A 21,344-nucleotide genomic window follows, 5' to 3' on the forward strand; every position below is an offset into this window, starting at 1 on the left:
TCTTGACTGTACGCAAGTACCTCTTACTTTTTGTCCATTACAGCACTGGTGCCATTGTCTCTTACAATGAATCTGTGCCCAAGAAACACTGGGTTAAGGGATGTTCTAGAGAGAAGCTTTCGGCTATCATAAAAGGCTCTTCCCTAAAATCTTACTGTTTTGCTGTGCGGTGTGTTTATTACAATTCCTTGGTTCAAAGAACTGAACAGGACAGTGGACTGCAGTACCACCCATACTAAGGTTGGCACTTTAATCCTGAATTTCCTTTAGTGTAAACATTCTCCAAGACATTGACATCAGTTCCAGAATCAACATGCAGATTGTCACCTCACGGACTCCAAAGTTTTATGAGAAATTCAATTTTCCTTTATTTACTACTGCAGATATTTTCTAAAATTTTGGATTCTTGAAGCAGTTTTTGAATAAGACAACTTTTCTAGGGCAGAAGTAAATTAGGCTTCTCTGGTAAGGAAGAGCAAGTGACCTGATGTGTGGCTTATGGATTTCTGTTGTATGTGAGTTCACAATGTTGTGGAAAAGTCTTCGGATTAGGTTTGTAAGCAGGAATGATGTCGGAAGTGTCAATGACAAAGCATGGATTTAGCAGAAAGTAAAGTTAAATAGCAGCACTGATCAATAAGTAAAAGTAGTTTCCCTGAGCATACAGATCAATGATTCACCATTTTCTTGGTTTATATGGCCACTGTCTTTTAAAATATCCCTGGGGTTGAATTTTTCTGGGCTGTAATTGCTTCTGTTATTCCAATGAACTAACACTTGCTGGGTAGTCACCAGCTGTGACAGTTGGAAAAGAAAGAGCTTATACTCTGTTTTTATGAACAGAATTGTCTAAGAGTTCTGTGGCCTGTTCTTCTTCCCTGCTACATTCTTCTTCGCTGCTACAGAGTCCTTGGTGTTGGAGATTATACACTGGGAAAGGGCCTCTGGTCTCACACCTTCCTACGTATTTTTTGTGATGGTAGGAGAAGACTCAAAGATCAATACTGGCCTGGGCAGTATATTGAAAAAACTGTAAATATAAAGGAAAAAGTTGATGATTTCTGAATTATTTCATCCCTCTGAACCAACCACATGTACTCTGTTGAAACTTCATCTTGTTTATTTAGTAGGATAGTTTATATTTTACATATATAAATATTTTGCATATATAGATATTTTGCAGCACAGCTAAGCATTACTTTGAAAGAGGAAGATGTTCTCTTAGCTCTTCAGTGCCCAAAGGGAAATGATACAGTGCCTGGATTTCTTCATGTCCTTGCAATGTCTGCATGCCATGTAAATTCTGTCTGTTGTTATGTCTGCAGTGAAACCATTGCCAGCCTCAGAGCTAGACTTGTAGATCAGAACAGAAAAAATCTGGTGAATCAAATGCCTGGCTTTCCTAGTTACATTCTGTGAGCTGCAGTTTATGTGTTTCTCCTTGGCAGATAACAGAGGGGAAAAAACTACTTTTGCAAAACATTACCAATGCAGTAAATCGCAGTGAGTTTTTCCCACCCCACTCCCCTGTGCTGCTGTATCAGTGGGGTAGTTTTGTTTGTTAGTGAGCTTTCTTTACTTCAATGTTGGAATTCAGTTTCAGTTCTGTTTCTTGAATTCTAGCCTTCTGAGTGTCACACGAACCAAATGAGATTGACAGATGAGCTGGGACATACCCTTTACAAGATCTCAACTATTCAGATTCTGGAAATAATTTTCCTGAAATAGGACTGCATCTTTATCTGTAAAATGAATAAGACTGCAGTCCTCCCATGGAACACCATTTTTAGCACATTACTGTATAATTAAGTTGAAAACCAAGACAACCCCTCGAGTGTGATGGGGAAATCTCTACCTCTGGGAGAAAGTAAAACCATATTTAGTAAGCTATAAAAAAAAAGAGTTGGAAAGGCATTGTAAAAATGTTATTAAACCAGGTTTAACACAGCTGAGTACCATGGGGTGTCAGCTAGGTGGGGTATTTCTATTCTAGGGAGTGAAGCCCTTTTTTTCAGGGTTAGTATCACCTATTTGAAATCAGTCAGGATTTTAATCTTGCTGTCTTGGGTGGTGCATAAGAAAATAATCTGTGCTTTAGCAGGACAGATATTTTAGGACTGCAGTTCCTCTGACAGAAAGCATATGGTAATATCAGTGCCAACTTTCATTTGCAGGTTCTGATTTATACACCTCTGATCTGTTCGAAGTGATAGATGTACAATAGTCAATACTGAAGAGTATGATGATGACTTTGAAGAAAAGCTGAATTTTTGCAAATTTACATTTTGGCAAATTCAAAGTAACTGTTTCAACTTATTTATCTGAAAATGTATTTTAAGGACTTAATTTTGCTTGTATACTGCAAATAGTACACGTGGTGTTTTAGGAACCATATGTTGATGGGCACTTGGTACAAAAATTAAATTGATATTAAAAAAAACCCTTCATAGTTCTAAAATACTGATGAAATAAGAAGCTCCAGAAGCTCTGTAATAATGTGCTTATTATAATTTTCCAAGGCCAAGTCCCCAACTGTGATCTGTGAATCATTAGAAGTCCTCTGGGCATGTTGCTGATTTCTCCATCTGGTTTCCATCAGTCGTGTCCTTCTCCAAACTTCACAGTTCTAAGAGCATCTGTCAGTGAAGGAGAAGGGATCTTGTGTCCCAATCAGCAGTTACAGAGACCTGATCCAGCTGTGAATCGGATGATCAGAAACCAGGGGATAGGCTTGGGTGTTCCACACAATAGCAGATGAATGGATAGGTGTCTACATGAGAACAGTGGCTCACCCTGTGGGAAGGTGTTGCTTGCCCATAGTCTTAGCCCATTAATGGAATGAAAGATACAGACATCTAATGGGAATGACTAAGGTGTATAACTAGATTGCACTTTAAGTGAAGAAACGGAGATTGGTTTTTTTTATTTTCAGTTGCAAGCACAAAGTCAATGAATAAAAGCAAGATGGTTATTTCTGCTAGTGAACAACAGCTTTAATATTTTTCTTTCCCATTTTCTTCCCCCATGATTCCTGTTTTGAATCTTTTATTTAGAATATGGCAATAAAAGTTCTCAAGCAGGTTTGATTCAAGTGACATTAATGTCCCACCCTGCAAATGTCTCTTCTGGTTCTTTAGAAGGCTGAAAATCAGAGCCTGGGTTGAGCTGTTGGAACACATGCAGGGATCGGTGAAGAAAAATTAGCCTTCCTCTCAGACTGCAAGAATAGCGAAAGGAATAATGATGAAAGCTATTGCTGAACAAAACAAATTATTTTTAGAACCCTGTTCTCGTAGCTCACCTAATTGAGAAGAGAAGCTGTTCTGTGCTTATGTATTTGCCTCTGTCTGTAGGAGAGACCCACTGAGTATGTGATAAACCTGTTTCAGAAGAAAACGAAAATACCTCAGGTTGAGAATGCATTTCAGCGACAAATTCAGTCTATAGGAAGAATCTGCTTTGCATCAGAGAAAGATTGTCTCACTAAATGTGTAAACACTAAAGTCTGATTAGTGGTGATGTTTTACTATATGTTTGTAACAGTTTTCCCATGTTCAAGAGGAATGTGTCAACATCTCAAAAGCAGTAAAAAGCATTTTTGCCTTTGAAAATGTGTATAAAGCAGGGTCAGTACCTTGCTAGGGGCTAGCAAGGTGACTGAGCCTGCTGAGGGAGTTTATTGTAGAGGACAGGAGCAAGTGTGCCCATGCACACCTTTATGAATAGGACTAAATTTCCTTACTTTCCCCTAACCACTCAGTATTTGAAGATCATAAAGCACTTTAGGAGTTTGCTGTGCTTTCCACAGAAGCTTTTGCTTATTACTGGCTGGTGGGACACCATTTTTTCTCTATTTGTCTGTGATTTCACTTCACAGAATAGTCTGGGCAGTTTCATTTGGGTTTCACTGTGATTCTTTTCAATACTTAAGGAAGTTTATAGGAAATCTGGTCTCTGGGGGTTTTGTTTCACCTTTTTATTCTATTTCCCCCAGCAGGACTGGTGTCTGGTCCTAAGATTTGTAAAACCAAAGTTCAAATGTGGTATATGTTTATAATGAAATATTCTGTATTAATCCATAGAGTATCAAACATATGCAAAGCTAAAACCTCTAAATGGTAAATGCATGTAGACCATTGCTGATACTTTCTTAAAATCAGAAATTTCACTAACTAATTGGCTTGGGATTTGGCAGGGCATTTGAAAACCATGTTGTAGGGTTACTGAAAGAGTAATTTAAATTGGAAGATGGCAAACTGTTCTGTTGCCAGCTTTTTGCTTGGTTGGTCACCCTAGTCTTTCATCTTTTAGAAGCTAAGAATTCAGTCCTCTGAATTCCTGAAATCAAAGACTTAGTGTTCCCAAGATTCAAGTTGGCAAGGAACTGCTCTAGGGCAGCAGTGTCAGGTAGATTGTATTTAAAACAAGAACCTTTCCTTCCTTTCATTTGCACAAAGAATTTGAAATGTCAAGTTTTTGTTCAGAGTTCTTATAAAACCACAACTGAAAAAGTCAGAATCCTCCAAAAAAAGGAATTTTACCCAAGAGAACTGTAAAGCTTTATTTACAAAGCACTTTATAACTCTCTATTGGATGACATCTAAGCACTGAATATTGCAATTTTGATTGTGTTGTGATACAGAACAAGTGCAGATGAAAACACTAAATTGCAACAATGGAATTGTACAACTTCATTTTTTTTCCAGACGTTTAGCGCTGGTGTTCGCTGAAGTCTGAATTGGTGTTTAAAATGAGGCCTTGCCTAGAGGAGATTATTTTCTTTGTTGTGTATGTTTCATTGGACAGCAAAGCAATTAATTCCTAAATTTAGGAATTATTCTCTACATTATAGTAGGATTAGACGCATTTTGGCATTTGAGCAACTTTAAACACACATTTTACACATAAGAAGCAATAATACCATTTGACAGTCTGGCACAGAAAAAATATTCAAAATTTGGACTGTTTTCCAACCTGTCCTGGGAACAGGACTGGGATTTTCAGGTTTTTGATGCAGAGATGTAGATCGTTGTAACATTCAGTTTGCCATCTTCGCCCTGCGGAGGCAGATCGCTTCATTGTGGGACTCTCAGGGAAAACTACTCTGTCAATTCCTACATGTGGTTCAGCTAGCAATGGTTGAGTTAAAGAGACTGAGTTAAGGAGACAACATTAACTCAAATCCAGTCATTTATAAAGTGATGTGAAGTCATTTGGTTAATGATGTAGTTAAAGCCCAATTAAGGTGATACAGTCTTGGCAACACCAAGACTGAACCATGCTGAATTATGCTGAAAACAATAAATAAAAGGTCCAGATTCTGATCTTCAGCATCAGACATGAAAAGTGAATACGAAACACGTTGGCAGAGAGTTTCATTTCCTCTGGGTAAATAAAACATCATCTGTGTGTTTGAGGGCTGCAGTATTTTGCATTTGGTCAAGATCTTAATCAGGTGGCAGTTTTCATTTTGACAAGGACTGAAACAGAATCATAAATCTGAAGAAATGAAGCTAATAAGCTTCCTTCAACCGCAGCTTTTTCAGCAGAAAATAAAAGGAGAAAGGTAACATGAATTCTCTTGCTAGTTACAGTGTCAGTAAGATGTAACTCAAAATTTCTCCCTTGTAGTTCAATTTTACTACACTTTTTTTTTTTTAAAACCACCCTAAGGCTATGTATTTTTGCTTCTGACTCATTTTCTGCTTTGTGAACATCTTCACAAGTCTATTAAGCAGAACTAAACTTTGCATAGTTGCATGCAATCTGAAATGCCTGAGAGAAAGAAATGGATTAAGCAGATAATCTCTTATCATACTTCAAACAATTTGAAGCATAGTGATTTAAAAAGCAATAATTATATATGATTTTTTATTTTTTTTAAAGGAAGGTTATATTCCTGACATGCTACCAGTGAATAATAACTTTCTTTCCTTAAAAGAATTTCAGAACACTTTAAAACAGTAAAGGATTTACTTTATGTGTAGGCTTGGCCACAAGTAGATTGCTTGTCCATAACAAGAAGAGTTTATTCTACATCCAGTTTCCTTGGATTATAATTATTTATTTCTAGCTCTTCTGTCCATTCTCCACCATTTACCAGTATTATTTGTGAAAGAAGTAAGTATCTGAGGACTTTGTGCCTTCTGCCACACGCTGGGTGTAGTGCTGTAAAGGGGAAATAGACAGGGAAAGAAATCGTCTTTTGTATAAGTACCACTTTTGGCCTTCACAAGTTGTTCCAGATCAAATCTTTGAGAATTAGCCAAAAATAGACAGGGATAATAATCCTCTGAAATATAAGAGGCATAATCATCAGAAATCATTCTTAAAAATAATTTCCACTATTAAATGTAGCATAAATTGAAGGAGGAGAAAATGTGTCTAAATCGGGCATGGGGGACAAAGCACGTAACATCTTTTTCTGTGGAATTCTATTAAGTGTTAATTTGCTGGAAGCTTACAAAATAGAGCAACAGTAAACCAGTAATGCTGGGAAAGGATCTCTAATGAGGGGGTGAGCAAACTGAGGAGAAAGCCAATACATTGTTCAAAATGAACTTTTCTTTTTAGCAACTGAAAATGCTAATAATTTTTCTTACATGCATGTAAACTGAACAAATGAAACTCTGCCTTCTTGTTTGCTTGCGCTTATGGGTAGTTTAGGATCATAAATTCCTAACGCCCTTGCATGCAGGGAAATAAAGAACATGTTCATGAGAGCCTCTGTTTGAGAGTGCAGAGCTGAAATTAGTAGTTTGGATTACTAAATCAAAACTGAATATGCCTGATGAAACATTTGATCAAAACCAGCATGTTTAACCACTGCTTCTCCTTCAGCAGATCATGAGAATAAGCCCATGATTTTTATATATTTACGTCCACGTTTACATTCCTCCATTCTGAAATGCACATTAATACTGAAATGATAGTTCACTGAAAGGCAGCCTCCTCACAAATGCAGGATCTCACAGATGTACATTCCTGTCACAATATTTTTGTGAAAATAGAAGTTAGTTTAGTGCTTAGGGCAATGGAAACACTTTGCAGTTCCAGAGCTAAATATTCTGCATTAGGAAATTAGAAGAAATATTGGTATTTTATGTGCTACTATGCCTACTGGAATGACAAGTATTTTGATTGTTGCTGGAGCTGGGGGATCTGTCAAGAGATCTGATCCCTGCTACCTCAGTGATCTCTGTTAATCACTTTTTTTGCAAGCAAGTGTCATTCTTCGGTAGATAGGAGGGAAAAAGAATCAGTGATATGAAATCTGTGTTTTAGAAAACTTCATAAATGTGCAGCCATCTGAAGCTATCTTTAATTTTCAGTTTCATTCTTTACTTTGCTGATAGCAGAGGGACTTCAGTGATGCCCAACTTCATTTAAACCTAGCACCAGTATTATGAGATTTCATCTAGATCTCAAGAAGAGAAAAGGCTTGGCATCATTTGCATTTGACATCCCTGCACTCCAACATTTAAACTGCATGCATAACTAATAGCACAGTCTATATTAAAAATGCAGAGAGTACCTAGCTGCATTTGCTTCTGTGTTACAGTGACAGGTAAGACACCATGCAGTATCCCTTCAAAGTGCAGAGTTCATTGTCAGCTAATATAATAGATATTTTTTAATTACTATGGTCAGAAATGCAGCTAAGCTATGTTTTTTTGAATATTCCCTACTGTCTTGTGGTCTACTTGTACTTGTCCTGAGGTTTCCTGATAACCATCCTATAAACGCATACACTTTCACTGTCTTTTTTCAGTTCTTCATGTGCATAGAAATGCTGCCTAATTCAAAATTTTCATTCACAATGGGAGATAAATTGAACCTCCCCTTTGATTAACCTTCCATTTTGAAATTCACGCCATTGCAATTCAGAAGCATCACTTGACTTTGTTATCTGTTAATATTTAACCAGAACTAATTTCTTTTGGCTTTATTAGAGCTGATTAGTTTGCTTGAGGACTGAAGATCTCTCAGCATTCCTTGTTACAAATAAATACATCGGGGGGAGAGGGAACTAATAATTGAAAATGCTTTAATATGAATCAAAAAATATGTTAATGAAATCCATAACAGTTAGAAATAGAGTTGACAGTATCTGGTCTCAAGTGTCTGAAGTGCCGGAAACTTTGTGTAGTTTTCAAATGTTCTCCAAGGATTTGTGTGTTGCATAGATATATGTTGCATAGAGAATTATAATTTCCTTGTGAGAGATCCATTTCTTACTTCATTAATAGATTTTCAGCTGTAGGTTAGGTTTTAATTGATGAGTTGAAAGAGCAGAAATCATGCTGATGTTGTCTGTGTATGGCTTGGGAGATTGCTATACAAAGATGAAACATGAAGCTTATCTTAATCAAATATAATTTTTTTTTCAGTTGATTCATGAGGAAAAGATCATTTTGATAGTTTTAAGAATCACAGCAAACATATTTAATAAACAAAGATAAGTTATTTCTGTTCATTGTTTTCCTTCATTGCACTGATAATGCACAGCAAGTGAGGATGTTGTTTTGATGAGTAGCAATATGATATATGTACGAGTAGCAAGTAAGAAATTCTCTGTAATTGGTGATTTTCAGTATCTTTCTTCTTTTTCTTGCCTCTCAAGGCCTTTCCTGAGAACTTCCATCAGGCTTTAAATGTGTAGCTGCCACAACAATTGATTTATATGAGCTGAAAAAGTTGAATACAACGAGCCCTAAAGCTAAATATCATTAGCATTAGAATTATTTTCTTTTTGATCTTTAATTCAGCATGAGAAATTTTCAACAATTAATGTTGTAAAGCAAAATACTATATTGAAGTAGTAGCAACAGTAATCCTTTATATTGTCCAACGATTTTCAGCGATTTCCTTGTGTAGGGTTGTTTTCACTCTCCAAAGTTGGGATTTTTTTCTCCCTCTATATATCATTTGAGTCATGATTTATTTTCAGTTCAAAAATCAAATATTTGCATCATTATTCCTCTCCTTTCTATTTCTCTCATGATTATTTGCTGATCAACTGGCATTTTACACCAAAGATGAATTCTGTGCTCTGATTAGACTCTTCCTGATTGGTTTCTCTGATGGTCTTCAGACTTTTGGGCTATTCTCAGGTTGTTTATGTTTTAAATATAAAACTCCGATTAAATACCTGCAAATGCACAAATCACAAACATCTCAATAAAAGAGCAAGTAGCAAAAAAAATAACACTGTGCTTCCACAGTGTGTCAAGGTTTTATCTTGGAAACAACTATGAATAAACTTTGGTTATTTAAATAATACAAATGCCTTAAGTCCCAGAATGTCTGGTCTACTTCAGGAATATAGTAACAAGAAGCTGAATACAGCAACTGGGTGAAACCTTACAGAATCTTCCTGTTCAGCCTCAAGCAGTTAATAATTGACTTAAGGAATAAATAAAACTGTAAATATTTACAGATGTATCACCAAAAGCTTCCCTTCCTCATGTACTTGAGGAAGTGAGAAGCTGAATGTGGCTTGCAAGCCTTCCTTGTATAACTAATATTAATCGTACTTTACTGAATTACCCATTTTAATGTGCTTTTGCCTGATCTCATATGGTGGCTGAGAGGTGTCAGGCACAAGACCCTCCCCTTGAACAGCCCCCAGGGGAGTGATATTCTCTTTCCAGGCACTAGCTAAAAGGTCAGCTTTGGCTAGTAAGGAAGATTGATTTCAATTAAGGGTATGATGTGGTACAGCTTGAATGAGCAGAAAGAGACTCTGACTCTTTCTGTTTGCCTGTGTCATTAAGGAGGGAAGATGGATGCTGTTGCATAGGACTGCTTTCTGAGTAAGTGGGAGTGAAATATGTTTTACTGTTACCACATGTAATGCTAGGTAATGACATAATTAATTTTTTAAGACTGAGGGTAAGATGCACCTGGTTAGTCATGGTGAAGCACATTTAAGATTAATTGGAGATGCCAAATAATATTTGCCAAGACCTGAGAATAGCAAAGAAGCAAGTGTGACTGCAACTTTAACGCAGATTTCTAACTGATGGTTTTCTCCACTGTTGAAAGCAGTCAGGACTCTTGTTGGGATTTGTTTCAGAGTTTAATAAAGGGGAAAATACTAGGGGTTCAGATATATTGCTTCCAATATTCCACTGCTCTTAAGGTGTTAGTTCCTTGTCTGAATTAGGGCCTTGATGATTTAATTTTCTTTTTATTTTATATTAAGCAGAATAGTTCATCACTATCTTCCTGGCATCATTAATTAGATTTAGAAAAGAGAAGATAAAGGAAAAAAAACCTGCAAATACATTGCTTAGACTTTGTTTTATTTCTTATGATATATTAACAGAATTATGTTAATACAAAGTATTTTGTCTGTGTTCTGCTCTCCTCAAAAATGCCTGGAAAATTGTTGTTATAAACTACAGAGATACAGAGCAGATTTATGACAGCAAAATAAGAAATTGTGGTAGTGCTTAAAGGCTTGTGTGTTTGTGTAGGGTGTGATACACAAGAGGAATTTTGTGTGTTAGTATCTGTCTCTGACTCTGCTTTTCTGTTGCTGTTCAGTGCTAGTCAAATAATCCAGGACCACATTTACAGGATGTTCCTTGCTGGTGACTGTCCCAGCTTGTCAGGGATGTCTACAACCAGGAGGGGAATCCAAAATCAACATACTTAGAAGTACAGTTCTTGTGGAGCTACTGCTCCCATCATCTTCATTTGTACTCTGTCAAATAACCTTTCCTAATGCCATTTTTGTAACTCCAAGCTGCAGAGTTGTCTTCAAGTAGCCACTGTTCCTTTTTCCATATGCAGAGGATTTCTTGCTTCCAGAATTATGTATTAATTAGACTTGATTCTAAAATTGTTTGAAAACAACTTTGATTGACAGAATATGATACATGGCGATTTCCCTTTGTTTGAGAGCCCTGAAGATTGCAAAGGCTCATGGCTTATCTGCGTATTTGTTCTCCCCAAGGCAGGAAAATGAAGCGTGATCTCTGTAAATGGGAGTGAAGTGTTTTGAGGTAGATTTGGAAGGTTGAGAGGTAGATGAGATTTGGTTCGGTTCCAGGACTAACGCAGAGTTTTGTACAGCTCTTGTTAAAAAAAGTCATGCAGGGAAAGCAGTGGCCCATAATACTAACTCATACATTTGCTTGGTGTTTATATGTACTATTTTAGCTTAACAGAAGATGGAAAAATCCATCGTACAGTTTTACCTGAAGGCTGTACTATTACCTGTTCTGAAAAAACTTTTAGAGCATGAAGAGCTATTTCTTGAATGATGCTTCTAGCATCAAACCCCTAAAACTATTTAGCATATTTTTGTCATTATCTGCCTTGAAATGCAAAACTGCCTTTTGTTTCCAAGGCATTTATAATTTTTTAAAATTTTGCTAACCTTTGCATAGAGATTTCTAAAATTATGTAACGTGAATTTCTGCCTAATAAAATTACTCTGAGACAATTGAATAACTGCTAGTTCCACCAGAGTTCACACGGGTTTTTTAACATTTGCCTCTCTAAATGTGTTGCTTAAAAATATGCAAGTCTACAAAAAAGCACTGAGCTTGTTGAGATGTAGTTCGTGTTATGCTTAGGTTCAGCACATTTCATCCTTTTTTAGTGCCACGGGACTGAGTTGCTCACCTGCTAGGGCATGACGTTACCATGACAACAGCTGATCTGGTTTGCTGTTCTTTCCTCTTTCTGCATGACAAAAAGGAAAGCTTTTTGAGAAATATTTGTGAAAGCTGATCTAACTAACTGTGTTTTAATTATCTTGTGAAAGAGAGCGAGAAATTGTTTTGCTCTTTTCCAGTAAGAATAAGAAATTTCTGTTATAAGAAATAGCACAATGAACTCGACAGTTTAATCGAAGTTGACAAGATCTCTCCATAAGCTATACCTGTCTAAAAGCGTCTGCAACTGGTGTGCTAGCAGAATAATAATATACATGGTCTTTAGAAGATGCTGTGAGGTATTCTACTGAGAGATCTCCAAGTTCACATTGCTGTTTACCAGTCTGCACTCTGTGTTTGGTTGATCAGCAAATGGAAACCTTAATGACTTAGTAGATAATTGAATAGATGCTTTCTTATGCAGCCTTAGCCATAATGAGCTCCAGTCATTACCAAAAGAGCTTTGCTCATGCTTTTTAGCTTATCTGTTTTGTTCTGCCACTAGTGAAATGGAAGTAAGTGGAAAATGCGGATAGCAAGCTCCTTATGAATTATCCCAAACTGTGAATAAAGATTCATGCCTGTGCAGAAAGCACTAAAACCATGCTATGAATTTTAATTACTATTAAGTATTTCATGGTGTTTGGTTTGACCTACAGAAGTGTTAGGTCTTTGGCACATCCAATGGACTCAACAAAAAAGAACGATTTACTGAAATTGGAGATGTGAAACAAAAATATGTGGTATTGATAGTAAAATAGACAAAAATATGTTTGTTAACGGGGCAGTAGGGAATGCTCCCTTCTGATCATTCCAGCTTGATAACAGCATTCAAATGGGGTTAATATTTAACCTACACTGTGTTTTCTTTGTGCCTTTATACAAGAGCAGAGACCTTTTTCACTCCTTTCTCCCTTCCCAATGGATAATTTTTCTTTCTCTTGGGTATAAGCTGTCCCTGAAGGACCTAGAACTGTGCCACAGCAAATGAGAATTAGACTTTCTGTCAGATACAGGGATTAATTTATTGTGTTGAGAAGTGAGTGTAAAAATAATTGAAAGAAACCCCCCTGAGTAAATATTGATTTTACTTCAGCCCACAAATCAAATTGATTAACTTTCTAATATTGTCCAAGGGAAAACACTGCTGTAATATTAATTTTAAGATTGATTCACTACTAAAGGCTGCAGAAATGCATCTTTATTGTATCTTTGGCTATGTTTATATTCCCAGCAGCTGGATGTTATTTGAAAGGTAGAATCTTTCAAATAACCAAATGTGCTTGTTTTTTAAGGAAACACTAAGTAGTAGTTTGGCTAACTTGAGGTAAGTGGTTGTCTTCAGGGGGGTAACCTACAAAGCTAGAGCACATTGTAAAGGTGCTGTTTGTGGCTGAATTATGAACAGTTTTGTTGTCAGTGGTAGAATTACTTTGGTATGAAGCTCGTATTAAAACCTATGACTATCAAAGTAATTTTTGTATTGTCACTGATGAAAGCATTATTAATACTGCATAATTCTGTTCTTTGAACACTGATCAGTTAAAAGTATTACAGTGTTAACATATGTAAATAACTCACCATTTGATGAGACTTGACCTCTCCCTTCCTCTTATTTTGTTGATAGGCCTAAAATTGCCTTGAAATGATTCTTCAGTTATCAGCTATACATATATATAGTATGTTTCCACAAGATTATGTATGATTTTGCCATTAAGGAATTAAGCAGCTATCCAATGCTAACATTTCATTGCAAATGCTGAGAAGGTTTTAAAAGGGTATGTTGGAAACATAAGTTATACAATTGCTGTCTTTGCTTGTTGGGATAGTGTTTGGTACTTTCTGCAGAAGTTACCAAGAGAAAACAAGTAATGCCACCTCCTACCAATTAGAGGCTTTATCGTGTCTGTGTTGTGACCTGATGTGTGACAAGACCCTGGGGCTTTTGAGTGTAGACTCTGGTGATGCATTCCGCATACCTTGTGGAGGAAGCAAGGCATCATAAAATATGCACATAATAGCAAATATTAAATAATGCTTTATTGGGGAATGTCTGCTTTTTTACTGCCTTCATGATTATTTCTTTCAGCCATGGTAGGTATAAAGTCCAAAAGTAGTCATGAAGAGGACTTGCATGTAAGGAAATCCATTCTAAACGTCTGCAAGCTAGCTTGCTGTGATATTTATTCACCAGTATGGATGCTATAATAAAACCATTGCACTTAGAGCTATCTAAAGTTATCACTTTACCCATTTTCATTATTGAAAGAGATGAGGGGGTCTTACCATGTACATATGATGTGCCATAGGTGAAGAAAACAATAGGGAAAGCAATTTTCATTGATGGCTGTAGTCTGAGCAGAAGCAAATCAAACATAGTTACATGTGATTCTAAAATGGGAGAATTTTCCAGAAGTTCAGTTCTCTGATCCTGCACAACATGGCAGTGTAAGTAAGTGTTCTCATGGGGGTGATGGATTTGAGATAGTAGAAAAAAGATTGTGTGGACAGGTTATGAGAAACAGACAAAAAAAGTGTGAATTGTAGTGCAAAGCTTGTTATCCTAAGAAACTTATTGTAGTATAAAATAATACCATGCAATACTTGTTTGTGCTTCCTCCATAACATCTGGTTCTGGTGGCTCTAGTGCCAAGGCACTGGTTATTTCCAAGTCCAATAAACTGCTATGGTTCCTGTGTTCCTTATTTAGTACTGCTTTTTAAGGAGCGCTATTTTTATACAGTGTTTCTTACGCTAATTTCAGCCTACTGATTAGAGGGGTAGAGCTGCATTTGTTTTCTTTTGTTAGAACAAAGTATAATTTGCATGGAAAAGTTCCTATTTTTAAAATAAAGGAAATTAAATTGTGATTTTATTTAAAATGCAAGCATTACTGAGTACATCTTCCTTAATCTTAAGAGTAGTAGTAGAAAAACTTACGATGCTTGTTAATGTCATCTATAGAAATTCTTTTGTTTTTTAATCTTAATATCATAAAATCTCTAACTGCTTCCCTCTACTACTTGCTAACATGTAGTTTATCATGGCATTTGAAAGGATTAATCAAACGGAAATAGTAAAACACCTCAAAAAAAGAGTCTTAAGTTTGATTAGTTTTCAGTGCATTTAATAGTTTTCCACTAACTTATAATGTGTGATTTATTGGAAGTGCAACCTTCTAACTCAGAATTAACTGTGGAAGCCAGTACTGAGCAGAAATGTACCCTTCATGGAAAAGGGAGGGGACATTTAGCATCTTTCAGTGCTTCCTTTGGCTTATCTTACTGGTATGCAGCCAAAGCTGTCAGATATAAGTTGTGTCAGAACATGAACTAACAGTACCAGAACAACAGCACCTCTTGTGAAAAGTGCTTGCTCCTGGTTCCATGCTATACTATATAGTGGTTAGAATTATGCAGGACAGCCTGTATTTTTCTTGTGTCATCCACATGCTAATTACAAAGAGAAAATCATAAAGGTTTTAATGGCAGTTTGCTGTACAAGCTGTGATTCTCAACCTAGCTCTGTTAGCTTGTCCATGTTAAAGTTCTTAAATAGCTCTACTGTGTACTATTCAGGATGAGTCAGTTTTGCCTTTAAAATCTAGCTGTTAGAAGAAGAAAAGAAATGAATTGGTAGTGATGAACCTGACCTTAGAAGTGAGTCATTTACAGAGCAAAAATACATGAAAGAAGATCAGAAGATTCTTCATTTTTCCTTCTTAAGTACTTGTGGACTGGAGGTTTGCACTTTTCTCTTGGATTAATTCTGTTCATGTAACATCAAAATAGAGAACTATCACAGGGGATTATCATCAGAGTGTTCTAATACAGTCATTCCAGGTTACTGGCAGAAATAAGTCTCAAAAGAAAAAGAGCTACAAATAAATGAATAGTGTATAGCTTTTTTTTTAAAGAAAAATAATTGATGGATGAGCACACTAGCACACAGGGCAACAGATGCCTTTCTCCAGGCAATGTAGAACCTTGTTACCCAGGCAGTGGTGTCAGATTGTATTAAATCTACAGAAGTCATCCTCCTACCGTGTGTTTTATAGTTAGTCCTTATATCTGTAGGAGAATTTTTTCTTTTGCTCTGTTACGAATACACGTTTCTGCCTTGTTCTGCGCTTAAAAAGATGCAACTTATATATAAGGTAACACCATTTATTTTTTAATATCTCTTTTTTTAATATATTTTTAATGGATGTTTCATTAATCGTCTCATGTTTTGTGAAGTATGTACTGGTGTGTGAGCCTTTATATCCGTGTAGTGCTTTGGGCACCCCTCAAAAATAGCACACTGCAGGATTGCTTGTGTTTGTATACATTTGGGAGGGCTGTTGGTTTTCTGATCCAGTTTACTATGCAAATGCTGAAAAGATCATCCTTAGTGTTGTTTTCTCAACTCAAAATGCCTGTCTGAGCTGAACGCCTGAAGCATTCCTTACATCCAGCAGGAAATATCTTTACTGTTTGGGATTTTGACTGGCATGCTAAAAACCTTCCAGATTCTTTTTGCCAGTTACGCTAATTATGGTCCTGACATGCATAAAGCTTGACTGTCATACCACCACGTTTGTAATAGGTGGAAGTATGGTTTGCACTTCATGCATTTAACTCAGTAAAGAAGCTTAAGCTGTGTGCAGCTTCTTCCTACCTACATTAGAAAAAGCTTGGGTTTGGTTTGTTCTGGAGCTAGTTGATGATAATCTGGGACAATGCTTTCCATGCTACATACAGCTTCTGTGTTTTTTTTCCTTATCGTTAATATTCCTCTTTTATTTCCCTGTTTGTAAAATTTTTGGATGCATGTTAGACTAGTAACTAAATTTCTTCAAGCTCTTGAAGGAGGCTGGTGAGAAGCTTTTTTGGAATATGAAGTATTGCTTCGTTTTCACTTGCGTGTTAGCCTGCTAACATTTAGTCAGTGTTTGCTTTTATGCTGTGTCTTGGACTAACTGGCTTGATGAGTTCTTAATCTTCCCTCTACTTGTCTGTATTAACAGCTGCAGTGGATTGATTTGCGTAGGTTAAATGGTAGACCTCATTTGACTCCAGTTAAGTGTTGCTTCCTAGGCACAATTACATTACCAGGGTTGTTACATACAATGAATAAATGAAGAACAGGGGAGAGGGCAGCAGGGGAAAAAAATGACAAAACTCTCATTAAATTTGTAAGAAGAAGTCAGAACTACTTGTATAAAAAATTAGAAAGGGTGAGGAAAGAATGCGTTGCAATGATTCCCACAGGCTTGGTTTTTTGACTGGTACTGGTTTATTTTCAAGAAGTTTAAAAATCTAGATCAAGCTCCAAAATTAATTGTGAAATCCCACAAAATCCACTCTTAGATCCAACCATTAACAGTGGTGCCTCTTTGCATGTCCCTTTTAGAATTTGGTAGCTATTAAATTGAGAGGAGGAAGTCTGTAGCAGGGAATCCCTGGCATTCACAAGCAGGCTGGAGGCAAGAAGCTCATGTCCAGCCTATTGCTAGTAAGTCTGTCATTTGTGATGGCTGCCCTATGTATTTGCTGACCTCTTCATTCTGTTGACTTGGAGGTTCTGTTTGGAATTGGCAGTTGTAAGAGCTAAAGTGAGAAGTGCTGCCCTAGTTGTTAATGCATTCAATGCTAGCTGCCAAGTAAAGGAGAGAGAATGGAAAAATACATATTTCAGTGTAGCATCTTAAGGGAGTGTAGCCTTCATGTGTGAGAACCTGTTGGTTTTTTTTTTGTCTTGCTTAAAACGTGTTTGATGTTTCAAAGCTGTTTCAGGATCCAGCCATAAAATCCAAATGAAACCGACTCACAACATAGTAAAAAGGTAATCAATCAAATGTGTCAGATTCCCCCCAGATGAAAAATACCTTCTTGTGTGCCACGCTGGTCCCAGTCAAATGAATGTATACAAAGTGGTGGTATGACACCACTTTCGAGAGGAGCAGCCATAATCTGGCAACTTTAAGAGCCTGACCATGGGCCAGTAAGTATTTATACTGGAAAATTGAGTTATCTGGTTTGTACATAGAAAAAACAGTAAAATTGTCATCTTCTTATGTGAGATTTCAATTCTCTTTTTAATATATTAATTGCCTATTGATTGGATTTTAGTTTTGGAGTAATTGGGATTAAGTTTGGTCTGGTTTTATTTAAGGCTTATATTTAACCAATCTGGAAAATACTGAGGCAAATACTGTTAAGGGACCAAATCACTGAAATCGATGTACTAAGCAGAAAATCACAAGTTACAACAATATATAACTATTACAGCCATGAGAGAACAGGAGATGTAGAAGGAATACTATAGAATAAGTGTGCTTCTCCAAGTAATGGCATCTGCAGACATTCAACAGTGGAGAAACTGGTTGTGAGGAACTTTGAGAGAGAGCATAACTTTTGAAGTACTATTTATACATACTGCACAGAAACTAGCTTGTGCTTTGGGCAGTAGTATGTGCTGCTTCCCTTAACCACATCATGGGTTACTTCCAGGGATATAACTGCTAGTACTATGTAATAGCTAAACTATTGAACCTACCAGAATTCTTCTGTCAGAGCCTCTGTTTTAAGGGTCCATTGTTGAGAGATGACTCAAGTCAACAAATTGAAACTAATATTGTGGGAATTTCTGAGTCCACAGTAATTATGTCTTGAATAATTTCTGGAAGCCATAGCCCAGTAAAGGAACCTGGCTAAATAATTTACAAGACAGTTCAGTTTCTGGCTTTTACTACATGTTTTTGCTGAGACCATTGATGCATTGTTTATTGTTTGTTCCTTAATACTTTTTCTGAGAGCAAGCAATCTAAATGTTGTAAGTATGCCTATAACTAAGGACCAGTGAGACTGGGGTAGTTACTGCCCTGCTTCTATTCATCCTTGCAAATAACATGACAAAATGTATTTTCTTTAGGTAGGACTAAAACCCAGTGTCCTGGTTTGAGCAGTAGCAGTCATTTTTCTCCTTCTTGGTAGCTGGTGCAGTGCTGTGTTTTGACTTTCGGGCTGAGAACGGTTGCTGATAGCAAGTATGTTTTGAGTTACTGCTCAAATGTTTGGTTTGTCCAAGGCCTTTCTGAGCCTCATGCTCTGCCAGGGAGGAGGGAGGCTGGGAGGAAGGAGAGACAGGACACCTGACCCAGGCTAGCCAAAGAGGTATTCCATACCATAGCACATCATACCCTGGATGTAACTGGGAGAGACGCGGGAGAGCTGGAGCTCTGGGGGGATGGAGGAGGTATTGGTTGGTGCTCGGTCGGGCAGGGTGGGGTGAGTTATGGGTCGGTGGCTGGTGAGGTGTTGTATTCTCTTCACTTGTTATTGGCTTTATCATTATTGTTTGTAGTAGTAGTAGCAGTAGTGATTTGTGTTATGCCTTAGTTATTAAACCGTTCTTATCGCAACCCGTGGGGGCCACATTCTTTGGATTCTCCTTCCTAACTCTCCGGGAATTGGGGGAGCAAGTTGGGGTGTGAGTGAACGATCTGTATGGACTTGGTTTTAAACCACAACACCCAGCCCAGTTGCTGTGCCAGCTTTCATAAACTGCTTTTCATTATGGAGAACTGAAATAGGGTATGAAAGATGCTGGCCTAAATTGCCATCAGTTACTCCTCCTCTCCTTTCCCCTCCCACCACCCCATTTCTGCTTGAGTTCCTTTTAATAACATTATTAAAACCTGGCAACTCATTGACACTTGTTCCTCATTAATGTCAGCTGAGTAGTATTGATTTTTAACAAGTGGAAATGGATTCATTAAAGTCAATGTCAAATCTGGCTTGACAAGAGCCTGCAGATGTAAAGGTTTCAGAGCAGATAGTGTAGCTTGTTTTCACCTTGCAAGATGCAGAATAGACACACAACACTTTTACAAGTGTCTTTCAGCAATTAATAGGACACAATGATTTATTTGCATATCCAATGAACTGTTCTGTGCAGTTTGTTGCTATTATAAAAATATTTACTGATTTAATTCACCCTTTTGCAAATGCAATGGGAGCTAAGGAATTCTTCTCATTTTGGCCCTCAGGACTGTCTAGCGTCTCTTAGAGCCTGACTGCCACTTTAATGGCACCCTGAATAACAGCATTAACAGAGTTGAGAAATTATAATTGCTGAGCTCCGTATGTGCCAGGTACATCTGTAATCAGGAGACTGTGAACGTGCTGCAAGTTTGTCCTCTTAGTTTAGTTCAGCGCAGTAGCACTTGACGTGTAGTCAAGAAAACAGCTTCCCAAAGCTGATGAGATGTTCTGATATTGTACCATGATGGTGCTGTAACATGTCATTATTTAAACCAAACTGATTTTTGGTATCCTTTGTGTTCAGATTTAGCTATAAGACTGGCATTCCAGATGTGGGCGTGGCAGGATCTTAAATGGAATTAATTCATATGTTAAAATTGCTGGTACTCAGAATGGCATTTTCTGTGTGAAATGTTTTATAGAACACTTTAATCTCATTTTCTGTAGACAGAAATTATTCATATGATCATACTATTTGTTTAGCTGACCTTATAATTTTGAACCCAGAGGTTGATTTCAAACAGATTTGAATGTCCTGCCTTCTTAGATGTTAGTCATGTAACCAGTAGGCAGCAATCTGTCTGCTTCACTGGTTCTGATGCTCAAGTAATGAAGCTTAGGAGACAATTTAGATACACAGTTTAACAACTTCTGTTAATTGAAGACACTAGTGTTCTATTTAAAACATGAATCTTGTGTGCAGAGATTTAAGAAAGGTATGCTTGATACAGCACATATTTGGTTCAAGCAGTATGAAAGTCATTTAAATATCAGAATGTTTACTTTTTGGGGGGGGCTTATATTGGTAAATCAAGAATTGGCAACTTGTTTTTTTTTAATATTGAGAATTTTGAAGATAAATTGTGATAAAACTTGTGAACAGTTTTTCTTTACACCTCAGCAGAATTAGTAGAGAAATCTGCTGATAGTGTGGGTTTTAATGGTGCAATATTGGGAATAATTTTAAATCAATCAGAAGTGGGCCCAGTGTCACCAATCTTAGTATAGTTTTTGGCAAATATAACCAGTGTTTTCAGAAGAGAATGTCTAGTGCACACTGTAGGATGGAAAGATTATAGACTGCCCAGCATGACTGATTGCAACTTTCATAAGCAACTGAAAATTGAAGCACAGACAACTACCTTTGTCAGCTTCTGTGAAACAGAAATTGTCAGATACATCAGAGGATTATGCTGTTTTCTCCTGGGCTGCATGTATTCTGATTTGTTTGACCTGACAGAGCATTTCTACATATCTAGTTTGACCTTTGACTGTATATTTGAGTTTTATTTACTTGTCCTTTTTTCCTCCATATAGTGCTGCCAGTGTAGTACATAGATGGTCTACCCAGATTCTAAAAACATTTGTCTTAGAATGTGTATATATTCATATATTATATATTATAAATAAAGTGAAATAGGTGTGCATAAAAATGTGTGCATGATTATACATTGCAGTTTTGGGTCTTTGACCTCAGAATGCCTTCTGAAGACCAAAGTTTGATAGCATGACATTTTTCTGGGAGCCAAATCCCTCTCTCGTCCCAGCTGTGAGACAGCCAAGTCTGAGCTCTTTGTTACATCCACAAGGAGATCTTTTTCATTATTGTTTTTATTTGCAGCAGGCCTGTGAACTCAGGTCATCTCTC

General features: G+C 37.0%; 1 protein-coding gene across 1 annotated transcript in view; it reads left to right on the top strand.

Annotated features, from left to right (window-relative positions):
* RIMBP2 (RIMS binding protein 2) overlaps positions 1-21,344 on the top strand; it is a 124,055-nt gene that overhangs the window by 45,189 nt on the left and 57,522 nt on the right. The gene's annotated exons all lie outside the window — the stretch shown is intronic.

The sequence above is a fragment of the Melopsittacus undulatus genome, chromosome 12, assembly GCF_012275295.1.
Source record: "Melopsittacus undulatus isolate bMelUnd1 chromosome 12, bMelUnd1.mat.Z, whole genome shotgun sequence".
Taxonomy (NCBI): Eukaryota; Metazoa; Chordata; class Aves; order Psittaciformes; family Psittaculidae; genus Melopsittacus; species Melopsittacus undulatus.